Source organism: Pleurodeles waltl, chromosome 2_1 (genome assembly GCF_031143425.1).
Source record: "Pleurodeles waltl isolate 20211129_DDA chromosome 2_1, aPleWal1.hap1.20221129, whole genome shotgun sequence".
NCBI classification, from domain to species: Eukaryota; Metazoa; Chordata; class Amphibia; order Caudata; family Salamandridae; genus Pleurodeles; species Pleurodeles waltl.
The window spans coordinates 256,071,087-256,092,216 of NC_090438.1; positions in this window are offsets into that span (position 1 = coordinate 256,071,087).

Genomic DNA, 21,130 nt, shown 5'->3' on the forward strand with positions numbered 1-21,130 from the left:
AGAGGTGCAAACAGCCCAACTGTCAGACTGACCCAGCCAGGGAATTCACAAACAGGCAGAGTCACAGAATGGTTTCAGCAAGAAAATGCCTACTTTCTAAAAGTGGCATTTTCAAACACACAATCTAAAAACCAACTTCACTAAAAGATGCATTTTTACATTGTGAGCTCAGAGACCCTAAACTCCACATTTCTATCTCCTCCCAAAGGGAATCTGCACTTTAATAATATTTAAATGAAGCCCCTATGTTAACCTATGAGAGGGATAGGCCTTGCAACAGTGAAAAACAAATTTGGCAGTATTTAACTGCTAGGACATGTAAAACACAGAAGTACATGTCCCACCTTTAACATACACTGCATCCTGCCCATGACGCTACCTAGGTCCTACCTTAGGGGTGCCTTACATGTATAAAAAAGGAAGGTTTAGGACTGGCAAGTGGGTATACTTGCCAAGTCGAATTGGCAGTATAAAACTGCACTCACAGACACTGCAGTGGCAGGTCTGAGACATGTTTGTAGAGATACTAATGTGGGTGGCACAAACAGTGCTTCAGGCCCACCAGCAGCATTTGATTTACAGGCCCTGGGCACCTCTAGTGCACTGTACTAGGGACGTACTAATACATCAAATATGCCAATCATGGAAAGTCAATTACACATACATTTTACATAGGAGCACTTGCACTTTAGCGCTGGATAGCAGTGGTAAAGTGCCCAGAGTAACAAAAACAGAGTCCAACTTACATAAACAACCTGGGAAACAGAGGCAAAAAGTTAGGGGAGACCACACCAAGAATGCAAGTCTAACAATTACCAACCACTCAGACCCTCTCTGTGTGGAGTTGTGTCATCAGCAGTGGGACATTGCTGTTCCACATGATGAAGGAATCATGGACTGATCCAGGATACTTGTCACTGACGTGTGAAATGTACTAGTCTGCCAGACACGCCACCTGAACGTTGATTGAGTGATAGTTTTTCCTGTTCCTGTACACCTGTTTATTGGCACTGGGGGAATCAAGGCTACATGAGTGCCTATCTATAGCTCCAACCACTGTGAAATGTGTCCCATAGCATAAAACTCTGTCTTCACATAGGCCAAATCTGCACTTTGGAGAAACCTGATGTAGCTGTCAAGGTGTTTCAACAATGCACACAGTACATCTCTCAAAACCAGACTGCACATGCACTGAGGTATTCCTGCAGTTAGGGACACTGAATTCTGAACGGACCCAGTGGGCAGGAAGTTTAGTACTGACAAGACTTGAACGATGGGAGGTATGCTGTAGGGACTGAGAATGGCAAACATCAGATCTGGATCCAATTGATCATGAAGATCCATAATAGTCTGACAATTCAGCCTATAGGTCTGGATACAATGCCTCTCCTCCATGGTCTGCAGGTCTACTATTGGACAGTACACTGGTGGTTGTCGTCCTCTCATCATGGCAAGAAAACTGTGTGAAAAAATGTAAACATAGTATGTGTCATGCAGCATGAAGACATCTTGTTAAGTCAAATACACAGCTAACACATATCTGCTGCCAAGGTCGTTTACAAACTCAATATCAACATTACAGCACATAGGTATTAACCCAATGATACCCTGCCTGGGGAATATACCACCACTTAACTATTGAACTACATGTACAGAGTAATCAGTTACTGCACATGGTTGTCACTCCAACTGATATGACATGTCTTACACACATCAACTACGTTTACTAGAAACCATGTGAACATCTGAGTAGGTGTACACAACACGTCCTCCTGTAACACAGCATTTACTGCACAGATGCAGATATTGACAACTAAACATAAATGCAGTACTTACAGTTGCATGATATAGGGTATAGTGAAGACGCATTTAATAAAACTCGTCCACACATGTAATGTGCTTAAAATGGCAGCCACCTGACCTACTGTACTGGACAGATGGATGTGACCTAAGTCTGCCCGCAGAAGTCACCATGGTGGTAGGCAGTCACAACCATGGTGGAAGTTGTCACTGGAAGACATTGCTGCCTTTGGTGGACTTGGGTCAATGACAATGTTTGCCAGCAGTGATGGTCCTGTACGTGGCGGAAATGACCACTATCTTCTGCAGTATTGCTCACTTGACTACAAACACTGCTGCCAGCAAGACCCCCATTACCTGAGCTGCTGTGTACTGCCTCTTGGAGCTATCAGGCCATGTCCTGCAGGTGATAGGGCCCCAGCCTTCACCCCTGAGAAGCTGGAGAAGCTTGTGGAGGAGTTCCTACCCCTGTATGGACAGTTATATGGTGCACCAGTGGGGCAGGTAAGTCCAATGCAATACCAATGTGTGATATGTGTGGTGAATGATGGTGTAACTGAATTTTAACGTAGTGAAAGTGTTGATGCATGCAGGTGAAAATCTGTAAATGAATGTGAGTTTTGTTGATGGACTGGTCAGTTGTTGAGTAGGGGTAGGCAAGATATTGTGTTATTAGTCAACTGTATTTCCTAAGTCTGATTTGATGATGGACAGTGATGATCTGTAAGGGGATCGAATTTTGATGTATCCAATCCATCTTGTGCATGATGCTTTTGAGTTACAGCTGATTTGATTGGATGCTGAAGTAGTGGTCAGATGGTTAGCTTATGTTGTGGGTGAGACTGTTGTCTTCTGAGAAAGTTGTAAGTATTTTTTTGGGACATGCTGTAGACTGTGAAAGGCTTCTGTCTGGGGCCTTACTAGCAAGAAATGTTTTGTAACAGTTGTGCATGTTGTAATGTATGTATGTATGAAGTATGTGATGACTCTCTCTCTTTTTCTGTGCATCAGCATTGGCAGGCAAAGGAGACGGGGCATAGTTGAGTGGGGAAGCTGCCGTCCACAAGACGTGGAGTGCTGAGACCACTGACACCGAGGGACCCAGTGGCCCGGAGGGTGAGGGGAGTGCAATGGGGGACACTGGATCCACATCTTCTTCTTCGGAATCCTCTTACAGTGGCCACTCCCTGGTGGTGGCGGATCTGTTTGGCACCACCCCAGCACCATCCCTGTCTGCCACTCCCCTTACTACCACTACCCTCCCAATAGGATCCCTACCCAGTTGGCTGTGGCCACTCACCCAAGAGGGTAGGCATCTTCTTTGCCGCAGGCACCTCTACCCTGCCCCTGTCAAGCCAGCTGTCCTCAGTGAGGAGGCTATTGATCTCCTGAGGTCCACCTCTGTAGGTCAGTCGATCATAGTGAAAGCCATCCAGGGACAGGTAACTCAAGTCCAACAGAGTAGAGCGTTCCTGGCAGACATTCACAGTACATTGGCTGGCCTACAGAGATCAGTTCAGGCTCTGGTCTCCACACTGATGGCAGCCAGTCACCCTTTGTCTTCCGTTCCCCCTCGACCTTCCTCTTCCCAATCACAAACCCATCTTCCCCTAACCAGCCAAAGCACACAGACAGACAAGCGTGCATCCAAGTCAACATCCATGGGTAGTTCAGTCAAACACAAGCACACAAGACACACAGCCGGCATGCACACAAGCAACATACACCTGCATACATGTAAACAGTCACCACCTGCCCTGACACCCCTAGCACCCCCAGCATCACATACAAACACCTGACACACCTGCAGGCACCACACCAACATTCACAGATCCAGCCAATATACCTATCTTACCCATCAACAGCACAGAAGCAGACCCACAGACATCCACCCCAATCACCTGACCCACAGACATCACAACCACTGACACTGCTACATGCAGCACATATACCATACATGTAGTCACCACCTGAACAGACAGTCACCCACTCACAACAGCATCCCCAGCTCCTCCACCCCCTCAGTCCTGTACACATAAATGCCCTCACTCACACTCCCAACAGACAGCCACCACCCACAAGCATACCTTTCACACACATGCACCCACGACAAGCACACTGACACATCAGACAAACACCCCCTCACACTCCACTCCCAAACCCCCTTCCGAAGACTGTCACTGTGTGTCTAATACAGTGTTCATTTCATGTTGTAACCTTTTCCCTACTCCTCTTCCCTCTCTTGAGACCCCTTAACACTCCCTTTTCCTCCCCAGACCCATCCTTTCCACCTCCATGCCCTCCCCTGCCCTCCTGCATGTACCCATGCCCCTCCGCCTACCAGTCAGTCTACGCCTCCCAAGAGAACCCAACCCTCTCCTAAGCCTAGACCTAAACCCCCCTTCCAAGCCCAATTTCCCTCACAAGACTAAGCCCAAGGCCCCCTCACACCGCCTAACCCTGAGGTGCCTGCCTGCCCCCTGATGCCCCTACCTGTGGAAGTTGCATGGCAGTCAGGAGCCAATTTTGGGGTACCAAGATATGCATAAAGTGCATGTTGGGCAATTTATATTTGGACTTGCCTATGCCTTGAACTTTTTAATATTTAATATGAATTCTATTACATATTTGGACCAACCAAATGTTGGTTTGGAGGTTCCATATTTGTCCTGGATTTTTTTTCTTGGGGCATTTAGGAAAATGGCTAACATTGTTTGTGTGTGACTATTTGTGTGTAACTAAGTGGTGCTTGTGCTACCTGTTTTGTCGGGGCAGCATGTGAGGTTGTGTGCAGTGCATTTGACCCTCAGTGATGTGTGTTGTGTGATGGCCATGTGTGTGTTGGGGACATGTTGTTGTCATTTTATTGAGTGGTGTTTATGTTAACATGTGTTTGTTGCAGTGTTTTGTGCCTTTGTGTTGTTTGACTGTGTGCTTGTGTGTGTGTGGTGTATGGTATGTCATATATGTTATGATGTGTGTTTGCTGGACATGTCGAATGCTGCGTTGTATGGTTGTGTGATAGTTTGTCTTCATTCCCTGATGGTGGAACGTTTTGTTGTATGTGTGATTTTTCAATGGGTAGTGTGTATTGTGGGTGCTTGCCACTGCTTTGATGGTTTTGCAATTGTGATGTTGTAGTGTTGTTTGGTGGTGTTGTATGTTGTGGTATGTGACTGTGCCAATGCTGTGTTTCTGGGAGTAGGTGTATGTTTTTGACATGTGTGTGTGATGGCTGTAGTGTATGTACTGTGTTTGTGCAGGTGTGTATGTGGCTGTCTGTTATTGTGCGTGTCAGTGTCAGGTTACATGTGTGTGTGTAACCCTCGCCACCCGTTTCCACTTGGTATGTTGTGTGTGCATACGTACTTTGACAACTTACAACAGTGACAGGAAAGTGTGTGTACTCACGGTTGCTGTCATCGTGTTCGGCCTTGATTCCGTTGTCTCTGGGTGAGCAGGGGCAGCGGGAAGACATGTAGTTCTGGTTTCATGGCAGCTCCAAATGAGTCTGGCTTCCTGAAGGTGAGTGTCTCTTTTTATACAGTTGGTTTCCGCCTGGGTTTCCACTATGGTGTGACTGTGGCAGAAACCTTAGCGGTGTGCAACCTCGTAATCCTTCTAGCATAAACATGGTCTCCACAGGCCTGTACGTATCTACCTTTGTATGTGGCAGCTAGACAGTGCTTTGGCTGCGTTCTTTTGGGAAAACCGCCATGGTGATAATATGACAGACTTCCCCACCAGCCTGTTGGCGGTACGACCGCCACCGCCAACCGTCAAACTCAAAATGAGACGCTAAATGTTTTCTAGTGCCTAAAAGCAAAAGGTGCCATTCTGGACATCTGGCCACACTCGAGTGGGACAAAGTTAAAATTTGAGACAGACCGCGATGGAGCCCTGCTTGGCTTCACTGAGGAAGAGCCCTCAGTTAAAGTTTTACCTTCATACTCAGAAGAGTTCTCTCCCACTGGGACAAAGTCACAAGTTAAGATTGTCCTAGCTAGAGCCCTCTTCAGGTGCACTGCTAAGGAGGCCTCAGTTAGGTTTCTATGTTTGGACTTAAAACTTTTCAGGAAGATTTCCTGTGACCGGGACAAAGTCAAAAGGTGAGGTCCACCACAATGGAGCCCTCCTCGGATACACTGTGTGGGAGGCCTCGGTCAAACTATTACTTTTGGACTTAGACACTTTTTTGGAGCTTCTCCTCTCCTATGTTGAGCAGTCCTCCTCAGCAAGCCAATTTCGATGCAACGTCATTGGATTGCCTTTCCGCGAGCCCCGGTCAAATCCTCGAAGTCTGGGTCTCTGGAGCTTTTCAGCAGGACAAACCTGCAAGTCAGGCCGGGTTGCAGTCGATGTTGTTTGGCTTGACTATGGCTGTCGGGTCAGTCCACTTATTGAGCTTTTTCTAAAGTGGTTCCTAACTTCTCTAAACTTCTGGATCTTCTTCCAGAAGTTCTTTTAGGGTCCTTCAAGTGTTCACAACTGACCCAAGGATCCAGAAGCTTTGAGTTGTTCCTTACGGGATTAGAACCTTAACTCCAACAATGCACCAGATAAACTCCTAAAATGGACACTAGTCAGCTGGGCTATTTCTGCAGGACTTGATGCTGGGGACTCTGGTCTTTTGCACATGTGGTTTACAGGGAGTCCCTTCCTAGGGTTGAAGAAGTAAAGCAAAGTATTTTTCTTGGTGAACCCCAAAGTGTACAGCTGGTGCAGTCCATCTGAGTGCAAGGTCCAGGTGCAGACCAAGGGTCCAGCAGGACAGTCCTTCTTTTTCTTATATCTTTTCCAGCAGGGATCTGAAGTGTGGGGCAGCTCTGCCAAATATATCCTTGCTCCTGGGGTAAAAAGTAGTGGGGTGCTCCTGTCCAATCACATGCAGGCCACCACCCTCTTGAGTGACCACTTCCTGGAAAGTGTGGCAAAAATTTATCCAAGGGAGCAACATTCCTCCAAAGTCCAAGATGGCAAAACTTCAGTCTTAGAGTTTACAGCTGGCTGAGTCCTCCCACTGGCGTAGCTAAGTTTCCCTTAGCACACCCCATTCCAGCCCTCTCTTAATCTAATCAGGGATACCTGACTGTCTGGGACTCTAGGAAATGGGGGAGGTATGTTTGCTCCCCCAAATGTCCTTCCTTCCTTTGAAGTTCAGTTTGGCTGCTCTCCCGCTATCCTGTTCTACCATCTGCCAAGGCAGTTTTATGGCCTCATTCTTCCTGGCTTTAGGACTCTGGGCACTTTACCACTGATAACCAGTGCTAAAGTGCATGTGCTCTCTCCTTACAAACATGGTAAGATTGTCTCATTCCCAATTTGCATTCATTTACTTGTAAGTCCCTAGAAGAGTGCAACACATGTGCCCAGGGCCTGTGAGTTAAATGCTACTAGTTGGTCTGCAGCACTGATTGTGCCCCTCACATAAGTAGCCCTTTAACCATGTCTCAGGCCTGCCATTGCAAGGCCTGTGTGTGCAGTTTCACTGCCACTTCGACTTGGCAATTAAATGTACTTGCCAAGCCATGAACTCCCCTTTTTCTACATAAAAGTCACCTCTAAGGTGGGCCCTAGGTAACCCATAGGGCAGGGTGCAATGTAAGTAAAAGGCAGGACATGTACCTATGTGTTTTATATGTCCTGGTAGTGAGAAACTCCTATATTCGTTTTCCACTATTGTGAGGGCTGCTCCTTTCATAGACTAGCATTAGGGCTACCCTCACAAACATTTTGAGTGGCAGATTCTGATTAAAAAGGGGTAACCAGGTCATATTTAGTATGGCCAGAATGGTAATAGAAAAGCCTGCTTATTGTTGAGGTTGGCTTTTATATCACTATTTTAGAAATGTGACTTTTAGAAAGTGAGCATTTCACTGCACTGAAAATCCATCTGTGCCTTACAGCCTGCCCCCAATCAATGTGTGGGCTGGATGACATCTTCTTTGTGCATTTCACCCAGACAACCACAATCACAGGATACTCAGTCACACCTGCACTCATCTGCATACTGAATGTGTCTTCCTGGGATGGAATGGTGGAGGGCCTGACACTTACATTTCAAAGGCTAGTGGCCTGCTCTCACACAATGGACAGCCAAACATCCTAATGGGACCATGGCAGACAGGCCTGTACTGAAAGAGGACCTTGTGCACTTCAGAACCACTCCTTGAAGTCTCCCTCACTTCAAAGACATTTTTGAGTATATAAACTGTGTCCCTGACCCCACCAAATCAGACACTTCTGGACCTGAATCTGTCAAGAGGAACTGCCTGGCTGTCCAAAGGACTCATCTGGACTGCTTTGCTGGGAAGGACTGCTGCCCTGCTGTTGATCTGCTGCCTTGCTGCCCTCTGACTTTGCTGAGAAGTGCTCTCCAAGGGCTTGGATTGAGCTTGCCTCCTGTTTTCTGTCGTCTCAGGACCAAAAAGACTGCATCTTTTCAGGAAACTCCTTGTGCACCAAAAATCAATGCCCAGCCTACTGGAAACGACACACCGCCATGGTGCAACCAAGAAATCTCTTTACCGCCGAACCAGAAAAATGCAGCTCAAATTCCTGAGTGAAGAAGCAACGTAGTGCCTGCCTTGTGGCCAGAAATTCGACGCACAGCCCTACCCGATCGACGCACAGCTGGTCCCGGAACGACACAGCCCACCTTCCTGAGTGAATAATCGATGCAGTGCCTGCCATGCAACAGAACATTTGACCCATTGCCATACTGGATCGCCACAATGCCTGTGACTTTGTCCCGCACACCGAGGATTTCCCCGCATTGTCCCTGTGCGCCGAAAAGATCCCCGCATCACAGTGAGGAACCAAGTCTGCATGCCGGAAATCGACGCAAAGACCCTTGTAGCGTGGAAAGAAATGATGCATTGTCTGTGCCATGTTGGAAATTCCAACATACACCCTATGTTTCCACTCATCTCTTCCTCTGCGGTCTACGTGTGTGTTATATTTGACTCAAACCAGGTACTTTGTGCAAACAAGAGACAGATGTTGATTTCTAAGATTTAAGACTCTTTTTAATCCTGCAAAAGTGATATCCTAACTCGTGCTTATTGAATCTCTATCATTTTAACCTTATTTTAACCAGATAAATATCTTATGTTTTTTTCTAACCCTATGTGGTGTATTTTTATGGTGTTTTCACTTTGTCATTGTATGATTTATTGCGCAAATACTTTGCACATTGCCTTCAAAGTCAAGCCTGACTTCTCAGTGCCAAGCTACTAGAAGGTAGGCAAAGGATAATTTGGATTGTGTAGGACTTACCCTGACTAGGATTGTGGTCCCTATTTGGACAAGGGTGTATACCTCTGACAACTAGAGACCCCATTTCTAATGCCCTCCCTACCAGATACTTCCTTTGTTTCAGCCCAGGTCTCTTCACATCTCATCAAGGCAGCCTGGCTCAGGCTGCTAGAGGTTGACCAATCAGATAAGGGCACTACAGGGCTGAAGCTGGTAACTTTTAGCAAGAGTTCTCAAAATCTTTCTCTGCCCACCTTATTTTGAATTTAACAGTGGCAAGTTGTTGGATTTATTATAACTTTTAATTTTATACCAAACTTGCTATACTTAGCGCCTTCATATGGAAAAACATAAAGTAAAGTCTCCCCATGTTGGCCTATTGACCCCATTCACTACAATAGGGAAAACAAATTTGGCTATTTCCCCTCACCTGGACTTATAAAACATCTTTTATAAAGTCCCTGCTTATAGTTACACTGCACCCAACCCAGCGGGAGTCTTAGGGCATACCTTAGTGGTGACATATGTAAAAATAGCACAGCTTAGAACTTTGGAAGTTCTTTTAATTCCAAAATCGAATTTGGGATTAACTTTAGCTTAGAAGCAGCCAGCAAAGTAGGCCTGCTTTTGAAATGACACTGGGCACTACAGCATTGTACCTATGGGTGTACCATCTATACTGGGGCCACTAAATCTACATGCCCTATCATATATTAGGGATATATAGATAGGTTGGTACAGCCAATTATAATTATCCTAATTTGCATGCACCATTTCATTCATTGCACAGGTCCTGGGGCTTTTTAGCAGTGCCCAGAGCACCATCAGAGTCAGGAAAACACCAGTATGAGTGAAACATGGGGGCAAAAAGTGAGGAGGCTTCTGCAATCAACCCAGTTTTTCCACAACTTATAAGACCAAGATATATCTTGTACCATATATTAGGAAAGTAAAAGTAATTTAAATATGTCACTAAAGATTATACTAACTCAACATACCATGCTAAAAGGAGGGGTAAGGTGCACTGAGTTTTACAGCCTGCAAAAACAGAGAGGACAAAAATCTGTAATATCCTACACTGATCTGGTATGGCAGTCTGACAGTACTTTGAGTCAAAGACAAGCCTAGTGGAAGCAGTTGCACACAAGAATAGTGCATTGTTTTCACTCAGAAATTGATGCAATGTATGTATGCTCCGGTGCACACAAATCAAATACACCTTTCAGTTTTGCTGCTGTTTGTTCATAGGAATATCAACATCAAAGAGAGGGACAGGAAGAATTAAAGGTCCAGTGCACAGTCTCCCTAGGTATCGATAAACAATAAAGAGTCCACTGTTCCTAAAAAAAAAAGAGGGAAACCCACTGGTTTAGGAGCAAGAGCCCTCACACGTCCAATTCGGATGTCATGCTTCATCATCGGGGTGCTCCTCGTCAGACCGGCGCTGCAATGTCTGACGGGGTCTCCGTGAGTGGGCTCTTTGCCAGAGATCTTTTGTGGTCACTGCTGTGTTGGAATATGTGAAACTAAAACCTACAGGCAGGCAATAGCTCAAGACAGGAGAGAATTAAAATTAGTTCTGTACCCTATCAATATCACTGTTTAATAATCAACAAGGGGTTAAGACCAAGATTAAAAACAGCTCGAAAGTGGTATGATGAGAAGTAATGCTCAAACACTTTCTAGAATGATAGGGGACGGGAAATTATCATGTAACTCCTAGATACTGGTCAACATGTTTCACGTCTAGCAGTCTTAACAGATCCTATGAAGCTTCTTCAGAATCATCAAAACAAAGAAACTTCTCCTGTGTCACAAGGAACAAGGTCCCTATTGAGGTATATCTCAATCAGGTAAGTCAAACAATAACAACGCAGTCACTTACATTGAAGCGTACTGTCCAACCGGTCAACTAAATACACACAGGTCGCCCATCCCCAAATGTAGGAAGGGCTCCACCGGTTGGACAGTACGCTTCATTTCTTGGCTTCTGGGTGCATTACTAGAGATGCACTATGCAAAAGTGAGCATCCCAGAGGTGCAGCCTATGTGGGTTCAAGGTGGGGGTGCATGTGTTCAGTAATAGAGAATGTGGTATTAAACCTTGCTCCCCTCTCTGCCCGCACTCCACCTGTGCCCAGCTGCCAGCTCAAGACTCTTGTCTTGTAGCTGTCGTACTGGTCCTAGCACTGCCCTTCATCTGCTGCCTGTTGTTCCTCTATCTGTTCCCATCCCCGCATGGTAGCGTCCTCACATTGTCAGGTTGCACATTATATTGTTTGCCTGCTTTTTGGTAACATATTGTATTGCAAAGTCCTCTGGTTTCGTTTTTCTGCCCTTTCTTGTATTGTATTGTATTGCCTCGTTTGCTAGTTTCATTTTTATGTCCACTCTTGTTTTTTATTGTATTGCTTAGTCCCCTGGTTTCATTTTTTTGTGCCCCCTTTTTGGTATTGTATTGAACTGCTTAGTCAGCTGGTATTGTCCCTGTCTCTATTATTGTCAGTGTCTGCCTGCTGCCTGCAGCCCCACCTCCCTTTCTCGCCTTTCCCTTTCCTGCCCACCTCCGTCTGTGCCCCGCCACTCCAGGACCTACTTAATGGCAGTTGCTGTGCAAACGCATGCAGTGGGTGAGCCAAAGGCAAGCCCATCTGCACTTCTCTGTGCCTAGACAGCACAACCCCTAGATGTTCAGCCTACCACCAATACAGCCCAGACGAAGTCTGCAACCTCAGACCGAAGACTCCCAGCATGGACTACAACATTGCCACACCTCGAACCATGAAAGGCCCTTTCTCCAGCCTCAATTGCTGCTTCTCCTTTATCATAGGAGCCCCCATAACCCCCTCTCACATACCTCCAGCCGCAAACCACAAATGCACCGCACCCTACTCAACATCCAATCCCTCTACAAACCCATCATAGAAATCTAGAACACCATCACCACCCTCTTGCGAGATGTCATGTTCATCACTGAAACCTGGCCCACCCCCACATCCACCCCACATATCCCTACCGCAACTCCCCCGATATAAGATGATCCACTGTGACTACACCAACCGTCATGGCATAGGCCTCGCCATCATTCACAAGGACTCACTCCACTGTACCACCTTTGAAGACAATGCCACACCGATAATGGAACACCTCAAGTTCCAGATCAAACCTGACACCAACACCACCATAAGAAGAATACTCACATACAGACCCCCAGGCCGTTGCCCAACTTCTGCACCAACATACAGATCGGGGCTGGCAGTGGTACGCTAAAAGTGACAATGAAGTCCAGCAACACAGGTTGTTCTCACAGCGGTTCCCTGCCTGGAACATTACCTGTGTTTCCTGTAGTGCCGGTTTGGGGGCAATCTTTATCCATTGAGGCAGAGGGGTGACGAGAATGATGCGCTAAAAGCATCAACAAACTATTACAGTGAGTTGTTCTCACAGAGGTTCCGTGCCTGCACCATTAAGTAAGTTTCAAGCAGTGCCAGTCTGTGGTGGGGCTTCATCCCCCAGATACCAGTGAGACAGAGTGGGGCCGGAACAATGCATTAAAAGCACCAACAAAGTCCTGCATCACGGGTTGTTCTCACAGTGGTTCCCTGCCTGCATCAACTGTGTTTCCCACAGTGCTGGTCTTGTGTGGGACTTCGTCCCCCAAACAACAGTGAGGCGAGGCTGGCCTGAAACGACATGCTAAAAGTGTCAATGAATTCCCACAGAGTGGGTTATTCTCACAGCTATTCCCTGCCGGCACTATTAACTGTCTTTCCTGTGATGCAAGTCTGAGTGAGGCAGAGTGGAGCCAGGAGTGATGTGCTAAAAGTGCCAACAAGATACCAGAGTGCAGGTTGCTCTCACAGCTGTTCCCTGCCTGCACCAATACCTGTGTTACCCACAGAGTCATTCTGGGGTGGGACCGTTTCCCCCAAACATCAGTGAGGCAGATTGTGGCTGGAAGTGATACACTGAAAGCACCAACAAAGACTGGAAGTGTGGGATGTGCATGGGATGGGCCCACGCCATGCCTGGGTCAAGCCTGAGCCAATGGCGGGTCAGTCTGCGTCTGTCAGAGACCAGAGGAGGCTGGCCTGGGCATCTCTATTTTGCTCTGTGATCCCACACACATGTGTGGTTAGCCTTGGTGTTTTGTCAGACCTTTTATCTCTTCACCTTCAAGCAAAAGGTTTTGTCATCCACATGATTGTGTGGTTCTGCAGGAGCATCTGCACATTTTCTCACCAGTGAGCTGTTGTCTGTTGGTAGGAGGCCGGATTTTGCTCTCTTCCCTCCTACATGGTGCACCTATAGGGTGTCAAGGTTAGTCAAACTGCCCCCTTATATTTTTACCAGCCACAATTTGTGCCATTGGAGAAGCAACATATCTTTTCATTACAGAGGGTGGCTTGGATTGCCTGTTAGTGACAGTAGGTATCTTTTGTTTCCCCCCACTGTTTGTGTTACCTAGAACCCTCGTCATTGACCCTTGTGTTCTATCTTAATATTGGACCAGGTGCAAAGAAGGTTGTTCATATTCCACCAACTACATGTCCATACATAAGTGTCTTAATTGGGGAGCCACCTTTAGATAAAAGACAAAATAAATCCTATGGACAACTATTTAATGAAATCTTGTACTAGTTAGTGCGGCATAAGGGGCTGCCAACCTATCATGCTAAAGTTATGTTGTTAGTGAAAAGGTGTGCCTGGATTGGGACAGGCCCTTTTGACAACTCTGAGTGACTGCGTAATTGTAAATTTCAGGTTTATTCTGTTGGCTCGCAACCTATTGTTTGGTGTTTACTGTAAAAATGTTTTGAGGAGTACTATCACTCCGGTCAATTAAGGGGATTTTTATAAACCATCTGCCTTCCAAATAGAGAGGCATGCCTGCCCACCAGGACCCCCAACTACTCATTTTTGCCATTCTCACTACACCCAGCATTTTCTTTGCCATGCTTTTCCATGACTCATCAACTTTGAATACCAGTTGTAGGAAAGTACCATCTTTCTTGGCATATTACCCCCATTTTAACCTGTATGTCAGTATTTGTTTGCCTGTCTCACTGGGATCCTGCTGGTCAGGACCCCAGTGCTCATAGTTTATGACCTAATGTGTGTGCGTGTGTGTATAGTGCTTAACTGTGTCACTGAGACTCTGCTAACCAGAACCTCAGTGCTTATGCTCTCTCTGCCTTTAAATTTGTCACTATAGGCTAGTGACTTCATTTACCAATTTCAATTGGCACACTGGACCCCCCTTATAAGTCCCTAGTATATGGCTCCTAGGTACTCAGGGCATTGGGGTTCCAGGAGATCCTTATGGGATGCAGCATTTCTTTTGCCACTCATAAGGAGCTCAGACAAACCCTTCCACAGGCCTGCCATTACAGCCTGCGTGAAATAGTTCACACACTATTTCACAGCCATTTTCACTGCATTTCAGTAACTTATAAGTAACCTATATGTCTAACCTTCATTTACTGAAGGTTAGGTGCCAAGTCACTAAGTGTGGGGGCACCCTTGCACGAGCAAAGGTGCCCCCCCATAGTTCAGGGCCAATTCCCGGAACTTTGTGAGTGAGGGGATGCCATTACACGGGTGCACTACATAGAGGTCAATACCTATATATAGCTTCACAATGGTAACTCCGAATATGGCCATGTAAGGTGTCTGAGATCATGGAATTGTTCCCCCATTCCAAATATAGTATTGGGGAGCCAAATCCATTCATCCTGGAGCCTCCACCATGGACATCCTCTGGAAATGCTTTGAAGGACACAGATGGTGCCCTCCTTGCATAAGCCAGTCTACACCTGTTCAGGGACCCCAAGTCCCTGCTCTGGCACGAAACTGGACAAAGGAAAGGGGAGTGACCACTCCCCTGTCCATCACCACCCCAAGGGTGGTGCCCAGAGCTCCTCCAGTGTGTCCCAGACTACAGCCATTTTGCTTTCCAAGGTGTGGGGACACTCTGGAGGCCTCTGAGTGGCCAGTGCCAGCAGGTGACGTCAGAGACCCCTCCTGATAGGCCCGTACCTGATAAGGTAGCCAATCCCCCTCTCAGGGCTATTTAGGGTCTCTCCTGTGGGTTTCTGTTCAAATTCTGCTTGCACCTTTCCATCAGGAATCCTCTGCAACTACTACTTCATCCTCTGACCTCAGATCGACCGCAGACTGCTCCAGGAACCGCTGTAACAGCAACAAAGTATGCACAAGGGCTACTTTTCCTCTGCAACTTCAGCTCTGGCCAGCAACTGCAACTGTTTCCACGGTGTGCACTCTCTGGGGACTCCCTGTCTTCACCCTACACTAGAAGGACCGAAGAAATCTCCCGTGGGGTGACGGAGTCACTCCCCTGCTGAAGCAGGCACCTTCTAAGTTGACAACCGGTTCTCTTGGACTCCTCTCCTGGTGATGAGCATGCTCCCTTGAACACAGAGGGTAGACCCATTTGACACAGACTGTCCTGAGGTCCTGCTGTCCAATTTGGAGGAGGTAAGACCTTGCCTTCCCCGAGAACGACAGTACCCCTGTGCATTGCATCTTCTTCACCTCCTGAGGCTTCTTTGCCTTATTTGCAAAATTCCTTTCTGCACTGCCTGGCCCAGGTCCCTAGCACTTTATCCTGTGACGCTCAACTCCCTGAGTTGTTCTCCGGCATCTTGGGACCTTCCTTTGTAGTGCTGCACCAACTGCATTTTGCACCTCATTTGTCCCCGTGTCCTGGGACTCCCGTGGGTGCTATCTGGTGTTCTGAGGGCTCTCTAAAGTGCTGAGAGACCCCTCTTCCTCCTCACACACAGTTGAGCACCACAGGTCTCTCCTGGGTCCAGATAGTTTCACTTTGATGCAAAACGCGACTTTCCCGGAACCAAGGTTTGTTGGAGGAATCCAGAGCCAAAAAATTTCTGCATCGTGTGACATCCAGTGCTTCATGAAGGAACTCACTAACATCTTCTTTGGGTGCATTTCTGCAGTTTTCGTCCAACCAGGGACTCTTCTTTTGCACCCTTTTCTGGGTTGGCAGGGGCTCCTGTCCTTCCTGGATCTTCTTTCGACTTCTGGACTTGGTCTCATTCCTTTGCATGTCTTTAGGTCCAGGAATCCACCATTTGCTGTTTGCAGTCTTGCTTGGTTCTTGCAATAACTCTAATCAAAACTTGTAGTGTGTCCTAAGGAAACTTACAGTGCTTTACTCCTGCTTTTCTGGGCTCTTGGGTGAGGTAATTTACATACCTTTACTGTATTCTTACTCTCCCAGTGATTCTGCACACACTACACTTGTATAGGGGGGAATTTGTGGTGCACATTCCACTTTCTTAGTATATGGTTTGTGTTGCCCCTAGACCTATTTTCTCCCATTGCATTCTATAGCATTTCCTGTTGTTTGCACTATCCTATGTCTAATTACTTACCTTATTTTGGTGTCTAGTGTACATGTTGTGTATAGTACTTACCTCCAGAAGGAGTATCGCCTCTAAGATATTTCTGGCCATGTGTCACCCAAATAAACTAATTTTACTTTTGGTAACACTGATTATTGTCTTTACCTGTGTATAAGTACTGTATAACTGTAAGTGGTATTGAAGGAGCTTTGCATGTCTCCTAGTTCAGCCTAAGCTGCTCTGCTACAGCTACCTCTATCTGCCTAAGCTGCTAGAACACTACTACATTTCGCTAATAATGGATAACTGGATCTGGTGTAAGGTGTAAGTAACCAAGATACCCACTACAAGCCAGGCCAGCCTCCTACCCCAGTTAGTAAGCTTACTGAAGGATTAATAGCCCCTGTAGTAAGCCCAACTATTCCTTTTCCTATGTCTGCCGCTATAGATACAATGCCCTTTCAGACTTGGACTGTCTCCCAGTAGTGGTACATCAAACAGCAGCCCAGGGAAGTAGCCGGAACCTCACACCTGTTAAGGATGAATCTCCAGGTCCTAATCAAGGGTTACCTATCTCTGTACTAAGCTGGCACATTGCAAATCTGAAGACGTAAATTGAAAATGCTGACAGGTGAGTTATTATTAATCAGACCTATATATATATATATATATATATATATATATATATATATATATATATATATATATCTACACACACATATAAATATATTATGTTATATTATATTAAATCAATGGAACCTGTTATCTGTTTATCGTTAGATCCTTCCTACTGTGAGAGATTCCTTCTTTTTCACTTCTTTTTTCATTTCAAAGCAGGAACTATATGGTGACTGTTATGTTTTAACAGTGATCCTGGTCTGTTGGGGGGTCAGCTTTGCCCTGCCCTTGTGATAACATTAGTGAGCAATAACTGCTACATTTTATGTTCTTTAATAGTTGTTTTATTTTTTTGCACAGATACTTTCTGAAGATATTACTAAAGAGCAAGGGGCATTAGAGATGTAGAGATGCTTTGTTACATCTACAATTTTTTTAACTCCCTCAATATATGTTTTTTGGTTAGCACCTTTCTCAAATCTGCAGTAAGAACTAGAAATTCTTTTTGAAAATCTTTGACTTTGTAAACTGTTAGTATTTTTCAAAAAGGTACTTATTATTTGTCTTTGTACATGATTTTCATAATTGTCATTTTAGAATAATAGACGCTCCACACAGCGAGGTATGTGAATTACATATCCTTAGTAGTTGCTAACCTTTGTGTTTCCTGGCTGATTTTGCCACCTCTTTGAAAGTGCACTTCATGAAATTGCAGGAACTTTATACTTACATAGTTTACACAGAAACAACACATTATCACATCAGGGCAGTTCTCAGACAACACATTTTGTTATAAAACAACACGCTGCCATAACCAAGTTTAGAAGGAATATTCCAGCCAGCAATCTCATGCTTTCCCATGTCATTGCAGCTCTTCTGAATTTGGCCTTGTCGCTCCATCCACTTGGGAGGACTGCCTGCAGACGAACATGCAAACCGTTGCTTATTATTCAGGTATGGGGGACTTCCTTGCAGAGGGTAGTGTGGGCAGATTATGGCTCACACTGCTAATTCTCTCATGTAGATTTTTAGTAGTGCAGGTACTGATTTTAGATTCACTAGTGAGACAGTATGTTGAGACTTTTTATCTGTTTCAAGTTCCTTGTCACAATGATATTTGCATTGTATTGTGTTTCATCTCTCTAATAATGGCAATCCATGCCTCTTTACATAGAACGCAGTTGCTTCATTAAATGTACTGTTTGTCTTTGCATGCATGAGGCCTATGTAACTGAAAGAAAGGGATGAGATCTGTTATACCACAACCTTCCTGAGGAGTCTGAGTGTCATGCGCCAGGCTGCCACAAATCACCTTTACTTCTGAGTTTGGGTGGGGTGCTGCTAGCTAGCCAAAAGGGTTAGACTGACGGTTGCCAGACAGTGTGGGATAGACTCAGTCCCCTACACACAGTGCTGCTGCCACCCCAGATTAGCAGTCTTGTCCCAATGATGAAAGTCCTACAACATGGCACCACCAATATTGGTTAGGCACTAACTTTGTTGATCTCCCAAGTATCTCTTCCCTGTATGTGTTAAAGGCACCTTAATTACCTTATACAGAGACGTCGGTGGTATGACGGAAATATCCTCTTCAGCTAACTAGGTATCACTTATTTTAGGCTGTAAGTTGCTAAAGCTTAAACATTAAAAAAAGGATTTCACCATAACTGGTCTTTCTATCTCTGAACTGACCATTTTTTTAAATATGGCGGACCCTCAATGGGTAGCAATTGCAACAAACATGAGACTCCCACTCACATAACATTTATTAAATCATGGGCTCACCACTGAGGAATTCATGTTCATAGTAGAGGCACAGGAAGCTTACAGAACTGAAATTTCTTACTCTTGGGTCACTTAGGGGGTATACAATGCATTGTCTTTTATCACGATTTTCTCTGTTTTGCTCTTCCATGACCTAACAAGGCTGAATAAAGATCTTTTGATTATTTTGATGATGATGATGACTAACGCTAGGCTCCTTTGTGTGTGCTGAATACAAACTCTTTGAAATGTAAGTAGTAACAACTCCGCCCCAAACATCCTGGCAGGATGGCCCATACTGTCCACACCAAGTCCCTATTGTTCACTGTCTAAGTCCAATATGCATTCTTAGTGGGGGAGCCTTTATCAGGCCCAGGTAGTTAAACATTCCTGAAAAACCTTAGAAGCTTTCGGGCGAGAAACTGCCACGTTTCTAAAAATGGCATTTTCAAAATCATAATCTACAATCTCACATTGCCATTGAAGAGGATTGTAAGTTACTATTAATTTGAATCCAAACATAACATTTCTACCTGTTCCCAGTAAAACAAATTAGCACATATTAATTGTAATGAGGTAATTAAATGCTATCCAAAGGGAGAGATAGCCCTTACAGTAGTAAAAAAACACAAATTTAGGAGTTTTTCACTATCAGGACATGTACAATTTGCAAACACATGTCCTACTTGTAAAATACAATGCATGGTGTCCTAGGGGCTGTTTAGGGCCTACCTGAGGGGTGACATATGTATTGAGAAGGAGGATTTATTAAGGACAAAAACCTTATTTTGTTAGGTTAAAAAGGCACACTATAGAGCAGAGGTCTTCAATCTGGGGGGCGGGCCCCCCTAGGGGGGCCTCAAGTGCTCCCAGGGGGGGCGCCAAACTCTGCCCAAAAGAAATATTATACAGATAACATGCCTTTGTTTTAAGCAGAAGCATGTTACTGCAGTTTTAAAAAGGTAACAGTACTTAACTGCAATGTTTAAATAGGTTTAGACATATTTAAACACTGCCATCTTTCTAAAATAATTGTGAAAAATTCTGAGGAGGCCCAATGATTTTTATTTTTCAACTGGGGGGGCGCAGCATTAAAAAGTTTGAAGACCGCTGCTATAGAGACATAAATAAATTACATGTGCCACTCAGGTGTAGGCTTATTTACCATGTTTTAGGGAGAGAGACCAATTACTTTAGCAGTGGTTAACAGAGCCAAAATGCACAGATTCCAAATGCCAACAAAAACAAAATTCAGAAAAGAAGAGAAGTGAAGTCAAAATATTTGGAGTGACTCTGCAGAGAAAACCAAGTGCAGTACAGTAGTGGTAGACCTGTCATTATTGGTACAGCTTTTCCCCCAAACATCTTGCCTTCACCCCTCCTGTTTTCTCAAATTTGTTTTTCTTGCAGCTTGAGGCCTCCTTTTTCTCCAGAGGATGAACCTTCTGCTTGAAGCCTGTCATACTCTCAGTGCAGGAAGACTGAACGTGCTCACCTAATCCTAGACTAACCTGAGTGATTCCAAGGGCCAGTTGGCTGACTTCATCTTCTGAGCTACAGGAAGACAAAAAGTTCCAGAGGTCTCCCTTTAACTGCCCATCTGACCTGCTGCAACTGGACCTGCCTTGACCTGAAACTTGACCTGCTAAAATGAGTCTCCACAAGAGGTGCTTTCCCAGGTCCTGGACCTTTAGCTGGCATCAGAGTGCACTCCTCATTGAAGAAAGGCAAAATCCTGATGTTTTGCAGTCTTCATGACCTTGAAAGGGCCTGTTGGTGCTAAGACTCTGCTACCTGGAATGTCTGCCAATGCAAGGTTTAGGTGAACTAGACTCTTCATGCTACTACCCATGACAACCAGCAGCACAAGATCTGCACTCCGTGCTAAAGCAACGACAGCCCGCAGTGACCGCTGACATGAAGCTGCAGCATCAACCATCTATGACACTCAACCGGATATTCATGCTACAGCTATAATCATCTGTGACATCAGGCCTGCTCTTCATGCTAAAGTGATGACTATGCATGGCACTCTCTCTGCTCCTTGAGGTCTCCTCTACTGCAAACTGAACTCTTTGTGTACAACTTTGAAGGTAACTTTTTCAGTGGGACTAACGTGGTCCCTGTATCCAACCTGTCCTCTATCCCAGTATGCATGATATTGTGACTTTTCCTCAGTCTAGCAAGAGCAGATGACCCTCAGTGGAACTTTGTGCTTTTAGATGCTATACTTACCTAAAACTCTGAGACTGCATATCTCCAGTCATACTGTTTGATTTGTTGTCATTCTGGTATCATTTTAT